This window comes from Pinus tabuliformis, chromosome 6 (genome assembly GCF_031772625.1).
Source record: "Pinus tabuliformis cultivar Carrire ecotype Pingquan chromosome 6, CPIR1, whole genome shotgun sequence".
Lineage (NCBI taxonomy): Eukaryota > Viridiplantae > Streptophyta > Pinopsida > Pinales > Pinaceae > Pinus > Pinus tabuliformis.
In genome coordinates this window covers 1,930,667,960-1,930,687,411 of record NC_142292.1, presented here as the reverse complement: position 1 = coordinate 1,930,687,411, position 19,452 = coordinate 1,930,667,960, and positions in this window count along the sequence as shown.

Here is a 19,452-nt window from a genome sequence, read left to right as displayed (position 1 = left end):
CCTTAAGGGTTAAGTACTTTGAGGGGCTAAGATCATTTTACATTAAAAGAGTTAAATTTTTAAGGAAGCTTCATTCAGATGTGAGGAACTACTAATAGTCACATCGAAGACACTAAAAGGTAAGGAAACAATCTACTTCATTTTATTTTTTTCAAACATAACCAACCATGGCCTATTTTTTTTACTAATTTTAGCATAAAAATATCTATCACAAACAAATATGGGAAGGAAAAATGGAATTCTTTCATACCCATATAGCCTTATTTTTAGTATAATGTTCTGTATATGTAGAAATTCCTTTCCTCTGGAGAAAATCACATTCTTCCTAAGTTATCCTAGTTGGTTATGTTGATATAATTATGTATATAAATTATTTAATAAAACTGTCTTGATAACAAAAAATTAAAAAGGGGCCCTATGCTTCCACAAAATAGGAAATGAAACTTGAACTAGTTTAATTTTAACATTCAAATTACGTTTTAAAGGAAACCTTTCAAATACCTTGCAACAAAAACCCACAAGGACTAATAATGCAGTCTTGAAAAACATTTGAGTCTTAAGATAATTGGCCAACTAGAAAAAAATCTCATTTCACATTACCACGGCCTAATCAAACATGGCTTATTTCCTAAAAGAAAACTAAAGAGCATAGAAAATTGGCTTGAAAATATATGAGGTTGAGTCTCACCCCATTAATCATGCAAGTAACGAAGGAAATTCTCGATGCAACTCTTCTAAGAATGAAATATAAATGTATGAGAGATTATTAGGCATCTCATTTGTTGGAGACATAAGATCCTTCAATAAATTTAACCCATCACCCTAGATATCTAGAAACGAGTCAGCCTCTAGAAGCTTTAGAATCTTATTAGGATCTAGTAGTTACAACATTCTTTTAAACCATTTTTGTGCAAGAAGAACTAAATTCTTCCCTTCTACTAGAATTGAATCGTCTTTCTTTCCTTATCAAAATATTGAGCACACCAGGAAACCAACTCCTTGAACTTAAAATCCTGAAGGATGCAACCGACATTCAATAAAATGGTAACCAAAATCATTTGTTTTTTTTAAGTTAGGATTAATAATAACTATTATGCAACTAAAACATAGAAGTTCTCATTTTAACGAGTGATGGAATTGATAGTACCTCCAAAAATTGTCCCTTTCTACCTTTTAGTTTCCATATTTCTTATTCTTCCAATTTACTTTGATATATACAACACCTCTAGTCATATGCTATGGATTTATTATATGTTTAAACACTTGTTTAACCAATGGTATTTATCCAACATCTCCTCATCACACCACGTCTTCTTCAAGGCATGCGAAAATCATAATCAGAAGTCAATTCAAAGAGTTTCATATTTCATTGAAACATGTAAAAATTGAATCAAATGATGCCAAATTTCTACCCTTTTTCTTGTATAAAGGGACTCCTTTAATGTATCATGAATTACCTTATTAAGGTGCACAAAATATGTAATATTTGAAAATTTCCACTATGTATAGTGCCCCATAGAGAGAAACAAATCATTGATGTGTAAGATTATGGGGTGTGTTGAGGAAAAAATTGTGCTAAAGAAAGGATTTGTGGAGGACATGGTGTGCAAGATAAGGTGATGTGTAGAGAGAAAAGAGTGTGTGGGTATATGGGGTGTGAGGTTTTCCATACAAGTGTATCATGCCACTAAGTAAAGGATGAGTGAAAAGGAGTAAAATGTGGAGAAAGGAAACATGTGTAGAGTGTGGAACATAATTCCAAATTAATGAATCTCCACACAAATTTAATAAGTGACTTACTATGATGTGACATGAATCTCTTTTGTTGGAATGAAAATTTTGGGAGCAAAAGAGTTTTTTTTTGTACAAGAAACTTTAATATAGATTAAAGTGAGACGTGAAAATGGATCATAATAGATTAAAAATGGAAGAAATTACAAAACATCTTTTGAAAATGTGAAGGATACTATGAGTTCTTTGGCTAGATCTTCGTCTACTTTTTAAAGTCTTTTGAAGAAATTTTTTTGACCCCATCTTAGAAAATTGTTGTTGATTTTATTTTATTATAAAAATTATCTATAGAAAATCATGGGAATACCACATTAATGAAGTAGGGAAAGTTATACAAATTATTGGCAAAAATCAATTATATGTAAAAAATATAAATGTGCTTTGTTGAAACAAGAAGTAGAGTATTTGTGTCATATTGTTTCAAAGGAAGGAGTTAAGGTGGACCATCAAAATATTCAAGATGTTGTAAAATGGTGTATTCCTAAGAAAAATAAGAGTCTTAGAGGATTTTTTGTACTTAAAGGATATCATAATAAATTTTTAATTAATTATACATGCATTGTAGGTCCACTCACATCTATATTGAGGAAAAACTTACTTGTACCAAATGATGAGGCTACCATGGTAGCTTCTCTCTTTAGGAATTCCATATCTTGTACACCAGTGTTGGAAATAATGATTTTAGTAAAGTTATACTATTATCTTCTCAAAGAAAAAAATTCAATGGAAGGGACTTGTTTAAATGAACATATGGAAAAGAAATGTAAGAGAACTTACATGGCTTAAAAAATGGCAATAGTATCTCATTCAGAGGCACTTCAACATCATGATAGACCATGATATCCTATATTAGTTTTGGAGAAAATATTTCCACTAGAAGGGCAACAAAAATGGGTTGCAAAACTTCAACAGTTTGATTTTGAAATAATTTGTAAAAGGGGAAGGATAATGTTGTAGAAACTTACCTTTCTAGAATAAAAGAAGGCTAAACTTAATTTTCTAGTACATCATCTTTTCAAGTATGAACAAAAGAAAATCACCATAAATGGCAAAACTATGATAGTGTTAAACTATAGAAAATATAATGTATAAAAGAAGGAATGAACTTCATGGAACATTAGGAATGGAAGGTGTTGTACCTCTGAGATAGTATTAGGCCCACTACCAATGCGAGAGCATCTAAAATAATTGTTTTGGGGGTTTTTGGTTTTAGTTTTGGAAGATCAATGAATGAAGATAGATGTAGAATCGAAATACTTGATCCTTTGGGTTATATTAATATCCTAGAAAAGGGATGCTATAAACCTTTACACAATGATATAGATAACAAATAGTGGTGAGAAGAAGAAAACAATTAATATGATTATTATAGTTTCCACACTGTAAAACAGAACAATCATAAATAGGAAAACCTTCTAAACTACGTTCCAAAGGTTTAGGAAGTATACTTAAGCTTACACAAGATGTTGATGATTTATTGATTAGAGGGGATTAGCTAAATAGATAGTTCATTAATCCATTCTCTTAATAGATGATCACTTCAGGAGCTTATAGGAATAAATTGAAACACAATTTTTCCTACCTAGATATCTCTATAAGTCATATGCATATGAAGAAAAAAAACATAATGATTGATAACTAGAAAAACTTACAAGATAACACAAACTGTGTAAAATCAAATTCAAAATCCTCTGCTTTGTATTAAGGTTCTAGAAAGACTGAGTACATCAAGTGTCTACAAAAGCATTCCTTCAAAGATGCAACCAAGTTCAAAGTAGCATGAACAGTCAAGACTTTACAACTAATGAATAATCAACCTCAAACTTTGAATCCATAATAACTCGGGAAGAGACTTATTTATACAATAATGAAACTAAGGAAATATCCTAAACTCATTAAGATTTATTCTAGGAAAGGAAAGATCTTCATACAAGAAGATAGGGGAAACTATTGAACTGCTTCTTGCTGTCACTTTTATTCAGGTTGTGTTGGCTTTGTTGTTTGGTATTTTACCCCTTTAAGCTGCTTATCTGTTTGTATCCTTTACACTAGTGAAATTATTCATTTGTCCCTTCATCTGATACTCTTTTAACTCTGTAAATATCCTTTGACCTTGTTGTGTAACCTTTACTGTGCATTTCAGGTTTTTACTGTGTTTTTCAATAGTACATCCTTTTAGATTTTATGTCACATGGTAAAGTAATTTGATATGATCTTCATATTTTCCTTCTAACTGTATATAGGCTTTTTCTTCGTAAGCCTGGTACAAGAGTCTTTACCTGCAAAACACAGAAACTATTAAAAAAAACATAGGTGACAGAAGGTCTTCAATTGTTTTATAGATCTTGAAGGGATATTGGAAGGATTCTAGAGCATATCAAAAGGTAAAATGATGGTTTTATTGGTGCCAGAGGCTTATGGAGGCTTCGTTGTGTAAAACAGGAAAAACATAGTAAAATGGTGATTTAGGCGTTTAAACAGAAAAATAGTGTTTTCTTTGAATTATGGCGGAAAATTAACAATGGTCATTTTGTAATTATCGGGAGGTGGTTTTTGTTTTCATCACACTGCTTATAAGGCGTGGGAGGTTTTAGGAAGGGTTCACCTGATATGATTTAAATCTTGACACGCAGTAAAGGAGGATGGTGGAATACCACTTTTCGGGTGGGTAATGCCTATATAGAGAGTCAACCCGAAATTTGTCGAGGGCCGTTGGATTTGGATGTATGTGATCAGAGGGTGGTGGAGTGAAAAAGTAGCGCGGATGGTCTCAATGATAAATTATGGCAGCAGATGGCTTTATTATGGTTAAAACCCAGATTAGCGGTTAAATGGAGGTTTAGGTAGACTCTTCGTTAAAATCATAAAAAACAATTTAATGAAGGATTTCTTTGCAAAACACGATTATGTCGGACTTGAAAAAATATGAATGCAGATGAATAAATGGCGTCATGTCTGGGCTCCCGTCGCATATCAGATATCACAGTTTAACTGAGGAAAGGTCCATTGCAATGGAATGCGATAGGGGTCAGACGCGAAATGGGCAATGAATTGTGATATATATTGCATTGGGTCCTTCGTGCATCGCAATCGGAGATCGCAACGGCAGATGGTGTGGTTTAGTTGGGATTTACGATGAGGGGCGGACGCGATATGGTAATAGACTGTGATATATATTGCGTCGGGTCCGTCATGCATCACAATCGGAGGTCGCAACGGTGGAGGGTGCATGCATGTTTGAAAGGCTTGCGACCCGCCGATGCGATGTTTTGTTAAATATATAGTTTTATAATAAAACTAAGGGTCTCAGGTAGATTTAAATAAAGGAGTTAATATATACGGGAAAGGGAAACTTTTAAGGGTTTTAATACATCAAGTTAGTATTAATATGAAATATGAGCGAAAGGAAAAATAGACTAAGTATAATGCTTTTTGCGAGTTATTTTCTTTTCACATATATGCATGAATACTTAGGCTAAATAGCTTTTTGTGGGGTTTTGAGTAAAAGGGGATTTAGCATGGGGCTTTCACTTTTCCTAGGCAAAAAGGATTTTGACCTTAGGAAAAGCGGTTTTTATGGAAAATGAGTGAATATGAACTGGATGAAGATGGAAAGGGGTAAATTAGTAAATATAAGGGTGATTGGGGATGAGATAAGTTAATTAATTGATATTGTAGACCTTCATTTGCTTTGTGTAATTGCCTCATGCACATAGAAACATATCGTAAAACATGATAAATGTACATTTTTTCCAATCAGTCATCATACTTTTGCAACCTTTCTCTACTTACCCTTTGCTTATCCTATCATTTTTTCTTCACTTAATGGGTGCATTTAAGCTGCAAACCCTTTTCCTTTCTTCTTATTTTTACAAAAGCAAACTATCTAATTCTAACCTTATAACCTCCAAGGGCTCAAATTAAACTGATGAGCACCTTATTATTCTCTACCTAACTACTGATCTGCCAAGATTAAACAGTTTGGCCAAATCCATATTCTTTATCTATAACATCAAATTTAAAACATGAAGTAGTCAAGATTAAACAGTTTGACTGTCATGGGTTGTGGCATTTATGACAAGTTGCACACAACCATTATTTTGTAGAAACAATAGTAGTGGCATTTAGACTTGCTCACTTTTAGAGTTTATTTGTTTTCTTTTATTTCTAACCTAACATTTTCTTTTTGTCTTGATTTTTTAGGACATCTAACCTAACATTTTCTTTGATATGGACATCATCATCAAGATTTTTTCACTAACATTTTATTCACTATTGTTATGTCCGTATCCTAACTTAACATTTTTTCAAAATACTTTTATGTATTTTTTTACTAATTTATTCTATCTTATCAAAACCAAAAAATGCTACAACATTGGCTCCAACTAGGGACTGCTTTCTCCAGTAGAATGCAGAGAACCTACAGATCCATGTGCCTTATCCTCGGGCTATGGAAACCTCGCTGTAAGAAAAATCACACTGACATTTTGAAAGGTAAAAGAAAACCAAATTATTTACAATGAAAACTATTTCAACTTCTTAGTACTGAATGTAATGTTTGAGAAACCTTCCATTTACAGTATAAGTGGAATATAGCCCCCCAAGATTATGCAGCAAAAAGTGTTGTTACCCTTCACTTCAGCAATTGCTAACTTAGGTCCAGACCACAGATTGTCAAATTTGTCATGCTTTCCTTTCTCTTCTCTCTTGGCATTCTATCTTAGAACTAGATCACCTTCCTTAAAGTCCCTTTCCCGGGCTCTTCTGTCAAGAAGGTTCTTCATCTTATTTTGATACTTCATCAATTTGTATTGAACTTCATCTTTGTTTTCATTAATTTCAATAATCTGATTTATTCTTCTTGAAAAATCATCAGGTTCATCTATTAAATCCTGCAGGAATTTTAAAACGGGGAAAGCCAGATTAGTAGGTAAGATTGCATCTTTCCCATAGACTAATTGAAATGGAGATTTGCCAGTTGATCTCTTTGGAGTAATTCTTTTTTCCCATACTGTATAAATCAAATGTGAATCCCAGCTCTTCTTATGATCAACTAGAGTCTTTTTTATTACCTTTACCAGAATTTTGTTTGATGACTCTGCAAGGCCATTCCCTTGAGGGTAGTATAGAGTTGAACAATGTAACACAATCTGATATTTTTGGCAAAAGTCAACCATTTTAACACTAGAAAAAGTTGTTGCATTGTCAGTGACAATTTGAGTTGGGCAACCAAATCTAGATAAGGTATTCTCCTCAATAAACTTAATTACTATTGAATTAGTAGCATTTCTGACTGAAATTACTTCCACCCATTTAGTAAAGTAGTTTGTTGCAGTGAGGATCCATCTATGCTGATTACTTGAAGTGTAGTGAGTCTCTCCAACAAAATCTAATCCCCATTGAGAAAAAGGCGCTAAAACTATTGATGGAACAAGTGGAAGAGCTGCTAATTTTTGTTTATCAGCAAACATTTGACAAGGAACACAACCTCTGACCTTTGCCCCTACTTGTAAAAACAATGTAGGCCAATAAAATCATCCCCTCAGAATCTTGTATGCTGTTGCTCTCGAAGCATAATGTCCCCCACAAAATCTTGTATGAAACTCATCAATGATTCCTTCAGTTTCTAATTCTGTTAAACATAATAACAAAATATTCAATGGATCTTTCTAGTATAAATTTGCATTTATAATGCAGTACTTGATTGATTTTAACTTAAGAGTTTTACACACGGTTTTGGAGAATGATGTTGGACACTCAAAATGGATCAAGAAATTTACAATATCTTGATACCAGTTTGACAACAAGAATTTTTCATCAATGTGTATAGGACTGATCTGTTTTGAAGGTAGAGGTTCTTGTGGATTCTCCCCTTCTAGATGAAAGGAAGGTTCTTGTGGATTCTCCACTTTAGCAAGGACAAAAGGTTCTTGTGTATTCTTCCCTTGTATTTCTAAAACAAAATTGATTCCAAGTACTTTGCAGTTGGATTCAACTAGAATCTTGGCTAATCCTTGACCTTTTATCAGCTTTGTAGTCTTGATAGTTAGATCAAACTCCAGAATTTGAGTGATCCATCTACCTCTTTTCCCGTCAGTGTTTGGTTGGGTTAGGACAGTTTTAACATCACTATTAGGGACATAAGAAGCAATAGGTGGATGTAAGACATACATTCTGAATGATTTCAGGGCTTGAATGAGGGCATAGGATTGCTTCTCAATGATGGCATACTTAAGCTCAACATTTTTCATAACTTTGTTGAAAAAGGCTATGGGTTGGTCATGGGAATCTTCTTTTTTCTGTAATAGAACAACAACAAGGGTTGTTTCAGAGGCAAAAGAGAAAATACTAAATGGCTTAGTATAATCAGGGTTGGCTAAGGTGGGAGCTTTAGAGATAGCCCTTTTTATTTTTTCAAATGCATGCCTAGAAGAGGGAGTCCATTTGATTTCCTGATCCTTTCGGAGCATGTCACTTATGGCTTTTACAATGTCTGCATAATTTGGAATAAACCTCCTTAGAAAATTGATCTTGCCTAGAAAAGCTTGAACCTCCTTCTTGTTCCTAGGTAAGGCAAATGTTTCAATGGCAGATACTCATTTGGGGTTAATTACCACTCCGTCCTTTGACATTATATGGCCCAGCAGTTTTCCTTCTTTGACAACAAACAAGGACTTCTTAGGGTTTAGTGATATTCCAAATTTTCTACACCTGTCAAAAACCTTCATCAAGTGCTTTAGATGTTTCTAATCAGATTTAGAAAAAATAGTTATGTCACAAAGATAAATAACCACAAATTTATTTACCTGACCCATAAAAGCTATGTCCATAGCTCTCTGAAATGTTAATCCAGTGTTGGTTAAGCGAAATAGCATCTTAGCGTACATGAATGTACCCCAAAGTGTAGTAAAGGCTATCTTTTCTCTGTCTATCATATCAACATTCACTTGATTGTAACCTGAAAAACCATCAAGCATAGAAATACTTTGTGCTCTTGAAACCATTTGAAGTAACTGATCCATTTTGGGCAAAGGATAGTTATCTTTTAATGATGCTTTGTTTAAATTTCTAAAATCCACACAGAGTCTTATTTTTCCATTATTCTTTCTAACAGGAACTAGATTTACAACCCAATTAGAATATCTAAGAGGGAGGATGATCTGAGCATCTAACATTTTCTTAATCTCCCTTTCCACAGTTGGTAGAAGGGCAAGATTTATCCTTCTAAGTTTCTGTTGATAAGGTTTTTCTTCTGGCTTCAAAGGAATCTTATGTTGTATTAATGAAGTATCATAGGTCTTTAAATCAGCATAAGTCCAAGCAAAAACATCCTTATAATTTTGCAGTAACTTAAGATATTGAGCTTTGATCTCAAGGTCTAGAGATGCACATAATTTGATGTTTTTGATATCTTCATCAGTTCCAATGTTAATCTCTTCTATGTCATCTTCTAAAGAAATGGACTGAGGGTTTTGGAGGACATCATTTTGATCAAACAATTTTACTAAAGGAATGAGTCCTTTTGTAATAAAATTGTTACATAATTTAATAATGCCATGATTAGAAATTTGGGTTTTAAAATATGAAGTATCATTTCCATCTGCATTTTCATTTATTTCAGTTCTATCTTCATCAATTTGTAGAAATGAAAAATCATCTATTACCTGCAGAAATGATTTCAAATGTTCATCATCCTCAAATATTTTCTAATGTTTCATATTATCTGGGATAGATGGCCTATATTTGACTTGTATATGATAGAGTACATCAGTATGATCATGAATTTTAAAAGAGCTAGCAGAGACAGCTAAGGCATCTGCATGAATATTATGATCTCTGGGAATATGAGTCAAATTAAAAGCATCAAAGAAGTTTTTAATCGAATTCCTTACTTCATTCTGGTAGGACCTAAGTCTAGGATTCTTGGTCTGGCAAGCATTTCTTACTTGCTTAAAAAATAATAAGTTCTGAATCAGTAAAAACACTAAAGCTTTGAACTTTTAAGATTTTGGCTAATTGCAATCCTAAAAGGAAAGCTTCATATTCGGCCAAATTATTTGTTACATCAAAGTATAATTTACATGATTGGGTTATATTTTCTTTTTCAAGTGAAATTAAAACTACTCTAGCTCCTGCCCCATCTTTCATGTAAGAGTCATCAAAGAATAGTTTCCAAATATCAGTTTGGTTTGGTTCAGGACTTTCAACTACCTCTTCAAATTTGACTTGGGTTTTATGTTGATTTGAATTGAGTTGAAAACAACCAAAGTCTTAATCTATTGCATAAATTGGATGGTTCCTTGGCTGGCCAGTATTACAAACAGTATGTACAAATCTTACCTCTCTATATAATCTTAATTGCTCTCCTACATGAACAGGAATAGTAGCATATGAAATATCCATCTGTAGAGTTCCCCCTAATTTGGCACAACAAGACCTAGAAAGGAGTATTCCAAACTTGGGAGGGATATCTGTGACAACAATATCAAGTACTACACTTTTCACTGGAATTTGGGCAAGGGTAACCACTAGATCATTGATCAATCCCAAACAATGCACCCTTTTAGAATCAAAGGTGTACAGGTCATGGTAGGATTTAGTTATGTCGAGTTTCAAATGGTCCATGATAGATTTTGGCATAAGGTTGTGTGATGCTCCTGAATCAAGCATACAATTATGCAACATGGAATCATTTTTTTTAAGAGTTACATGGAAAGGATGCACTACCTCATCTATCATGTCTGAACTAGGGCGAAAAACTACTGCTGGTTTTTCATCTTGCAGACTTATGATATCACCTTCAGCATCAACCGAGGTATTTTGTATCCATTTTGTGATTTTGTTTTTGTAACCAGGGTTTTTAGAAAGTTCTGTCAGTGGAATTGGGATCTTAACCCTCTCTAATTCTTTCTCAACATTAAATGTAGTCAAAATGTTTTTACCAGTCTGGGTATTATCAATTTACTGATCTAAGGGCTGAATAAGAGTTGTTTGAGCTTCAACAGTTTTTGTACGTGGTTCAATTGTTGGAGTTTCCTTTGGATGTCTCCCAAGACCAGGCCTAGGCCTACGATCATACCTCTTGTTTAACTTTTCAATTAAAAATTAAGAGAAAGCATGCTATTTAGAGACTTGTGAAGCTTCGTGATCTTCTTGAACCTAATTTTGTTGTGAGAGATGAATGATGGTAGTTTGATTGGAAGAAGAATCCATACTATTAATATCTTCAGTAATTGTCATAGTATTATCATTAGGTTGTTGGTCATCTGTCAATAGAGGAGTAGGAACCTGTTGATCATTACTAGGTCTTTGAAGAATTTGTAGTGGTGGATTCCTCTTATATTGACCTTGATTTTGATTTTGAGGTCTAGTAGTTGTTTGTTGTATTGTCCTAGGTTGGGTCTCAATATTTGAAATCCTATTTGATAGGTTTCTAAGAAGAGATGTTATTTCATCTATTTTTGAGTCTTTTGACTTAGTCTTAAAGGAACTAAAGGCTTCTTGAATAGATTTGAGTTTTATTTGGGCCTTTTCTTCCTTAAGTTTTAAAGAAGTTGAGGCTGCCCTATTTGCTTCTACTTATATAGCGTTTGTTTGCATATCTTCAAGAGTTCTTGATGTTCTCTCTCATATCATAACAACAACATCATCATCAAAAGCTTTAGAAAATCTAGACTTAGCTGCTGCTACAGGGGGCTTACAATCAGCAGGCATTTTGTGATAGAGTTTGTTGAATCTTTTGATAAAATCTGATACTGGTTCACCGAAGTTCCTTTAAAGATCTTCAAATTCTATGAGGAAATAAAGAGGATCCTTTTTCACACCCCATTGATTTTTAAATATGTTTGTAAGCTCTTCCCAATTTCTAATCGAAGTTGCTTGTAACTACCTAAACCAAATCCTCACAATTCCTTCAAGTGACTGTACAAACAATCTCATATAAAAGTTTTCCTATTCAATATTCATGTTTTCTGCAAAATCTAGGAAAGCTTGAAGATGGTCCTCAGCTGAGGGACCAGTTTCTCCATTGTAATTGTGAAGGTATTTTAAGTATCCAGGTGGGAATGCATCAAGGTTATTAGATAAGTCTAAGGCAGCATATCTAGCCTCTACATTAGGTCAGAAAGCCATGATAGTAGGTGGTGTATGAAGTGCTGGAGGTGTATGAGGTTGTCCAAGTGGAGCATTAGATGCTTGTGTGGATGTAGAGGATGAAGAAGAAGCAGAGGAAGAAGATGGTGATTTATGAGTTGATGAACTAGTTGGAGGTGAAGGAGGAGGAGATCTCCTAAAAGAATTCAAAGGAGTCCTAAGAACTAACTTTGGGACCTATAAAGGAATACCTTCTTTTGTTTCAAAAAGAGGATTGGAATATATAGAGAAATTCTCCTCAGATTGTTTAGAAGAAGAAGCTTTAGGTCGGTAAAAAATGAAAGGAAAATGATAGGTGGTAGGGGATATGAAATTTGTGGGTTTATATTCTAGTAGATTAACATCCAACTCAGATTCAGTTTTAGGTGATCCTGGAGGTAGTGTGGGTATTGGACGAGATTCTAATGAATGAATAAGGTATGCTGACTTAAAATCAACTCCTCTATTTAGAAGTTCAACAATCCTAGGTGATAAATGAGAGTAATCAGGATCAGATGGGATATTACTATAGGGTTCAAATGATTCTAACTCTTCAGATTGTAGGACTAAAAGGAAGAATATGATGGTTGGTGTCCCCTTTTATAGCTGCCTTTTTTAGGAAGCCTTTCAGGATCTGGCAAAGGACTAACTATGTCAGCTTCCGAACGAGATCTGGTATGTTTAAAAGGTGCCAACTTGGGAGTGTGGAGTCACCTAGGTGAATGATTTTGACCTTTCTAAACCTTTAGTCACCTTTAAAGGAAATGAATGAATGAATATCATTGTCCCAAGGGAAACTTAAATGAAATTCGAATCCCTGGCAACGGTGCCAGTCTGATGTTGTACCTCTGAGATAGTAGTAGGTTAACTACCAATGCTAGAGCATCTAAAATAATTGTTTTGGGGGTTTTTGGTTTTAGTTTTGGAAGACCAATGAATGAAGACAGATGTAGAATCGAAATACTTGATCCTTTGGGTTATATTAATATCCTAGAAAAGGGCTGCCATAAAGCTTTACACGGTGATATAGATAAAAAATAGTTGTGAGAAGAAGACAACAAATAACATGATTATCACAGTTTCTAGACTGTAAAACAGAACAATCAAAAGTAGGAAAACCTTCTAGACTACACTCCAAAGGTTCAAGGCAGTATACTTAAGCTTACACAAGATGCTGATGATTTATTGATTAGAGGGGATTAGCTAAACAGATAGTTCATTAATCCATTCTCTTAATAGATGATCACTTCAGGAGCTTATAGGAATAAATTGAAACACAATTTTTCCTACCTAGATATCTCTATAAGTCATAAGCATATGAAGAAAAAAAACATAATGATTAATAACTGGAAAAACTTATAGGATAACACAAACTGTGTAAAACCAAATTCAGAATTCTCTGCTTTGTATTAAGGTTCCAGAAGGATTGAGTACATCAAGTGTCTACAAAAGTATTCCTTCAAAGGTGCAAACAAGTTCAAAGTAGCGTGAACAGTCAAGACTTTACAAGCAATGAATAATCAACCTCGAACTTAAAACCCATAATAACTCGAGAAGAGAGTTATTTATACGATAATGAAACTAAGGAAATATCCTAAACTGATTAACATTTATTCTAGGAAAGGAAAGATCTTCATACAAGAAGATAGGGACAACTATTGAACTGCTTCTTGTTATCCATTTTATTTAGGTTGTGTTGGCTTTGATGTTCGATATTTTTCCCCTTTAAGCTGCTTGTCTGTTTGTATCCTTTATGCAGGTGAATTTGTTCATTTGATCCTTCATCTGATACTCTTTTAACTCTGTAAATATCCTTTGACCTTGTTGTGTAACCTTTACTGTGCATTTTAAGTCTTTACTGTGTTTTTCAACACTAATTACTTTCATATTTTATGTCACATGGTAAAGTAATTTGATATGATCTTCATATTTGCCTTCTGACTATATACATGGTTTTTCTTTGTAAGCCTAGAGCGTGAGTCTTTACCTACAAAACATAGAAATTGTTAAGAAAAACATAGCTGACAAAAGGTCTTCAATGGCTTTATAGAGGTTGAAGGGATATTGGAAGGATTCTAGAGCATATCGAAAGGTAAAAGGATGTTTTATTGGTCACAGAGGCTTACCAAGGCTTCGCTGTGTAAAACAGGAAAAACATAGCAAAATGGCGATTTAGGTGTTTAAATGGAAAAATCAGTCTTTTATTTGAATTATCGCAGAAAATGAATAGTGGTCATTTTGTTGTTATCGGGAGGTGGTTTTGATTTACATCGCACTGCTTATAAGGCATGGGTGGTTCTAGGAATGCTTCACCGATATGATTTAAAGCTTGACGCGTAGCAAAGGAGGATGGTGGAATACTGCTTTTCGGGTGGGTAATGCCCATACAGAGAGTCAACCTGAAATTTGCCAAGGGCTGTTGGATTTGGATGTATGTGATCGGACGGTGGTGGAGTGAAAAAGCAGCGCGGAGGGTCAGAATGATAAATTATGGTGGTAGATGGCTTTGTTATGGTTAAAACCTAGATTAGCGGTTAAATGGAGGTTTAAGCAAACTCTTCGTTAGAATCATAAAAAACAATTTAACAAAGGATTTCTTCACAAAACACGATTATTGCGGACATGAAAAAATATGAATGCGGGCAGATAAATGGGGTCGAGTCCAAGCTCCCGTTGCATATCGGAGATCACAGTTTAATGGAGGAAAGCTCCATCGCAAAGGAATGTGATAGGGCCGGACGCGAAATGGGCGATGAATTGCGATATATATTGTGTTGGGTCCATCGCGCATCGCAATCAGAGATTACAACAGTGGATGGTGTGGTTTAGTTGGCATTTGCGATGAGGGGTGAACACGATATGACTGTGATATATATTGCGTCGGGTCCGTCGCGCATCACAATCGAGGTCGCAACGGCGGAGGGTGCATACATGTTTGAAAGGCTTGTGACCCGCCGATGCGATGTTTTGTTAAATATATAGTTTTATAATGAAACTAAGGGTTTCAGGTATATTTAAATAAACGAGTTAATATATACGGGAAAGGGAAACTTTTAAGGTTTTAATACATTAAGTTAGTATTAATATGAAATATGAGTGAAAGGAAAAATAGACTAAGTATAATGATTTTTGTGAGTTATTTGCTTTTCACATATATGCATGAATACTTAGGCTAAATAACTTTTTGTGGGGTTTTGAGTAAAAGGGGATTTAGCATGGGGATTTCACTTTTCCTAGGCAAAAAAGGTTTTGACCTTAGGAAAAGGGGTTTTTATGGAAAATGAGTGAATATGAACTGGATGAAGATGGAAAGGGGGAAATTAGTAAATATAAGGATGAATGGGGATGAGGGAAGTTAATTAATTGATCTCGTAAACCTTCATTTTCTTTGTGTAATTGCCTCATGGACATAGAAACATATGGTAAAACATGATAAATATACATTTTGTCAAATCAGTCATCATACTTTTGCAACCTTTCTTTACTTACCCTTTGCTTATCCTATCATTTTTTCTTCACTTAATGGGTGCATTTAAGTTGCAAACCCTTTTCCTTTCTTCTTATTTTTACAAAAGAAAATTATCTAATTCTAACCTTATAACCTCCAAGGGCTAACATTAAACTGATGAACACCTTATTATTCTCTACCTAACTATTGATCTGCCAAGATTAAACAGTTTGGCCAGATCCTTATTCTCTAACTATAACATCAAACTTAAAACATGAAGCAGTCAAGATTAAACAGTTTGACTGTCATGGGTTGTGGCATTTATGACAAGCTGCACACAACCATTATTTTGTAGAAATAATAGTAGTGGCATTTAGACTTGCTCACTTTTAGAGTTTATTTGTTTTCTTTTCTTTCTAACCTAACATTTTCTTTTTGTCTTGATATTTTAGGACATCTAACCTAACATTTTCTTTCATATGGACATCATCATAAAGATTTTTTTCACTAACATTTTATTCACTATTGTTATGTCTGTATCCTAACTTAACATTTTTTCAAAATATCTTTATGTATTTTTTGACTAATTTATTCTATCTTATCAAAATAAACAAATGCTACAACAGAAGGGAGATATACTTTAGTAGGATATACCATTTTTATGCCCTCAATCTAATTTGAAGAGACAAATATTAAGGGAGTCCCATGGCTTTCCAATTGCAAGACATGTCAGGTTCCTTAAAACATATCAAAGGATTGCAAAATATAATTTTTGGAAAGAAATGAAGAAAGGTACTCAAAAATGTGTAACAGAATGTTAAGTTTTCCAAATCAAATCTTCAATGTTACTTTTTCCATTACACATACCGCATAAAATATGGGAAGATATATTATTGTATTTCATTATAGGGTTACCAAAATCTAAAGGTAAGGATGCCAATTTCGTTGTCATTGATAAATTCGCTAAATATCTACATTTTTGTGGAATTCAAAGTAAATGCATATCAGGCAAGGTGGTAGAAATATTTATGAAGGATGTTCATACACTTCATGACATTCTTAAAGTAATAGTATGTGGAATATATCCAAAATTCATATGATTTTTTTGTAAAAAGTTATTGAAGTTGTGTGGAGCAACACTAGCATTGAGTTCAACATATTATTCACAAAAAAATGGTTTCCGAAGAAATGGTTAGAAAATATTTAGAGTGTTACCTATGTGGTTATTCTTCGAATAATAAATCCCAATGGATGAAGTGGCTTCCTCTAGAAAAATGGTGATATAATGGGACCTATTACACATCTATTGAAATGAACCCATTTGAAACCCTTTATGGGCATCTAGCTCCTAGTATCTCGTATTTGTTTCAAGATAATTCCAAAGTATATGTAGTAAAATTACATATGGAGAAAACTAAAGAAACTTTAACAATTCCTAAGTAAAAAATAAAATGGTACTAAATAGAATGAAATAACAAGTATATCAACATAAAAGTGAAAGATAATTTGAGGAGGGTGATTAGGGTTTTTTGAGGCTACAACTTTATAAGTAATTTACACTCAAACAAAGAAGACTCATTAATTACCTCCAAAAATTTATATTATGTACACTATTATTTGTAGGACTAGAAAACTGGCATAAGGTTTTGATTTTCATTCTTCCCATGTGTATAAGTTTTTTCATGTATCTTGCCTAAAATTGGTTTTGGGACAAAATATACCAATCCAAGCATAATTTCCAAAATTAGATGGAAAAGGGAAGTTGCTTCTTGTACCAAAAAACGTTATATATTAATTTTTTCTCTCCTTAGAATATAAATATTTTCAAACACCTAATCAATTGCAATGATATGCCACTAGAGGAAGCTACATGGAAAAATGAGCAGTTCATTGAGAAACATCGTCAAGTACAACATTTGTGGGAACTTTTTCTTTTTAGAGGAGGGCCATGTTATGGCCCTTGCACCCCTTTAAGAAGCCCTCAATTTTCATTCATTATAAGTTTATGTGTTACATTAATATTTCGGCTAAAACCTTTCATTGTACCTTTAAATTATAATTGTACTCATTATCTCCTTTATATATACTAAGAGATATAGTGTTAGGGGGACTATATTTTTTATTGTATTGTAAATGTAAATGAATTTTCTCTCTCAAAATAAATGATATTCTTTAACTTCTTACCATTTTTAAAGAACATGTTTCCTAAAATTTCATATACTTTTAATTATTTAATTGTTATTCTAGTTTCTAACACCATTGTATTGTTTGAACATTAATTCCACTTACAATTAAATGTTCCGTATCCACTATCTCATTCTTTATTACTAAAAACACTGCGTTTATTGTTAATATACATCTAGAAATGCCATCATTAAAAAATTTAATATATATGAAAATAGATTACATATTCAAATAAAATATGAAAAACATGTTACAAATTAAACATTCTAGTAACTAACCTATATTTATCAAATAAGTAATATTCCTTTTCTTCCACCAAAGTTTTCAAACAACTCCCCCTATGTTATTTTTCAGCGATTAAAATGAATCATGTTTGGGATATTCAATTTTATCAATTATTTCACGTTATTCTCCTATTCTACTCAATTTTAATTTGAGTGGAAATCTATGCTTAATATTATTTTTGATTAAATTAGACTAATTTAATATTATTCTCTAAATCTAAAACCAATATGGAACGTGTTTGAATTTTTTTGAAAATTATAAATAAGTTATGCAGGTTTAATTATTCATTTCAAAATTATTAAATATTGAATTAGTAGATCATTAAAAAAAATGCATTTAGTTACATACATTTAATAGAGGGAAAATCAACAACTTTCAATTCAGGAAAGAGTATATATTAATTCAATTATAAATAAAATAGAATTGTTTTTATTCTTCTCTTACATTTGGATTCCCACGGCAGTGTCTAAGGGCATTATGAAAGAAAACAAGTACTAGTGTCTAGATTATTTTTTTTTAACCACATGGTGAATCGGTAACTATCAAGTTTAATCCACGGGAGACCCAGGATCAAACCTCATAGCTGCCACTATAACACCAAGAGCATAACCAACCACCTGCAAGTCGGGTATGCTAAGATCCTATGATTTTAGCAAGAGCAGACCCACGGTCAGGGGGGGTCCGCCCCTCTAGCCGCCACCACAGCAGGTCATTGTACTCAATGAGATTTGAACTTTGGTCTCCCGGGCTTCGCCGGTTTGACTTACCGTTAAACCACACATCACTGTACACCAGTGTCTAGATTATTATAAAAGAAAAGAAGTATTTTTTTAGGCTAGGTAGCTTTGGGAAGATTCCTTTTCCCTTTACGCATGTCTCTTTATTATTTGACTGTTACTTGTGTGAACAATTGCATTAGAATGATGAATATTTAAATTTATTTCAAAAAAATTGTTTGCTTACAATGATGAGTGTTTAATTTTTTATTTTAAATTCAAAACAATTTTATGAACATGTCTTTTTACTCGAGGGGTATTTATGTTAGTATTTTTTTCCGAATAATGATTATTTAATTATATATAGAGAACTTTATATCAGAGGAATTAGTAATTTTGTTTTTTTTGGTACAGTATTTTGGATTTTTTAGTTTGCACAATAATTTATATCATGGTGATCACTAATTATATATCATGGTGATCACTAATTGAATTATTTATAAACATAAATTTATTATATATACAAATATTATATTTATATTTAATAATAAACTTAATTATATAAAAACTACATAATAATATAATTAGAATTAATAATTTAAGAAAAATAATGTAAAACTTAAGTTAATTTATAGACTCTATTATCATAATTATATAAAATTCATTTCGAAGAAAAAGAACAAGAAATATGACATTTAAGCACCATACATTGCTTAAATATTCAATATTCACTTTCCATTTAATAAAAACAAGTTTCTCTGACTATTAAAATAAATTTTCTTTGCATAATTTTGTTTTCATATAACAAAAAAAACAAGAAAGATGATATCTAAGGAATATAAATTGTTTAAAAATTTGATATTTACTTTCCATTTAATAAAAACAAGTCCGTCTAGC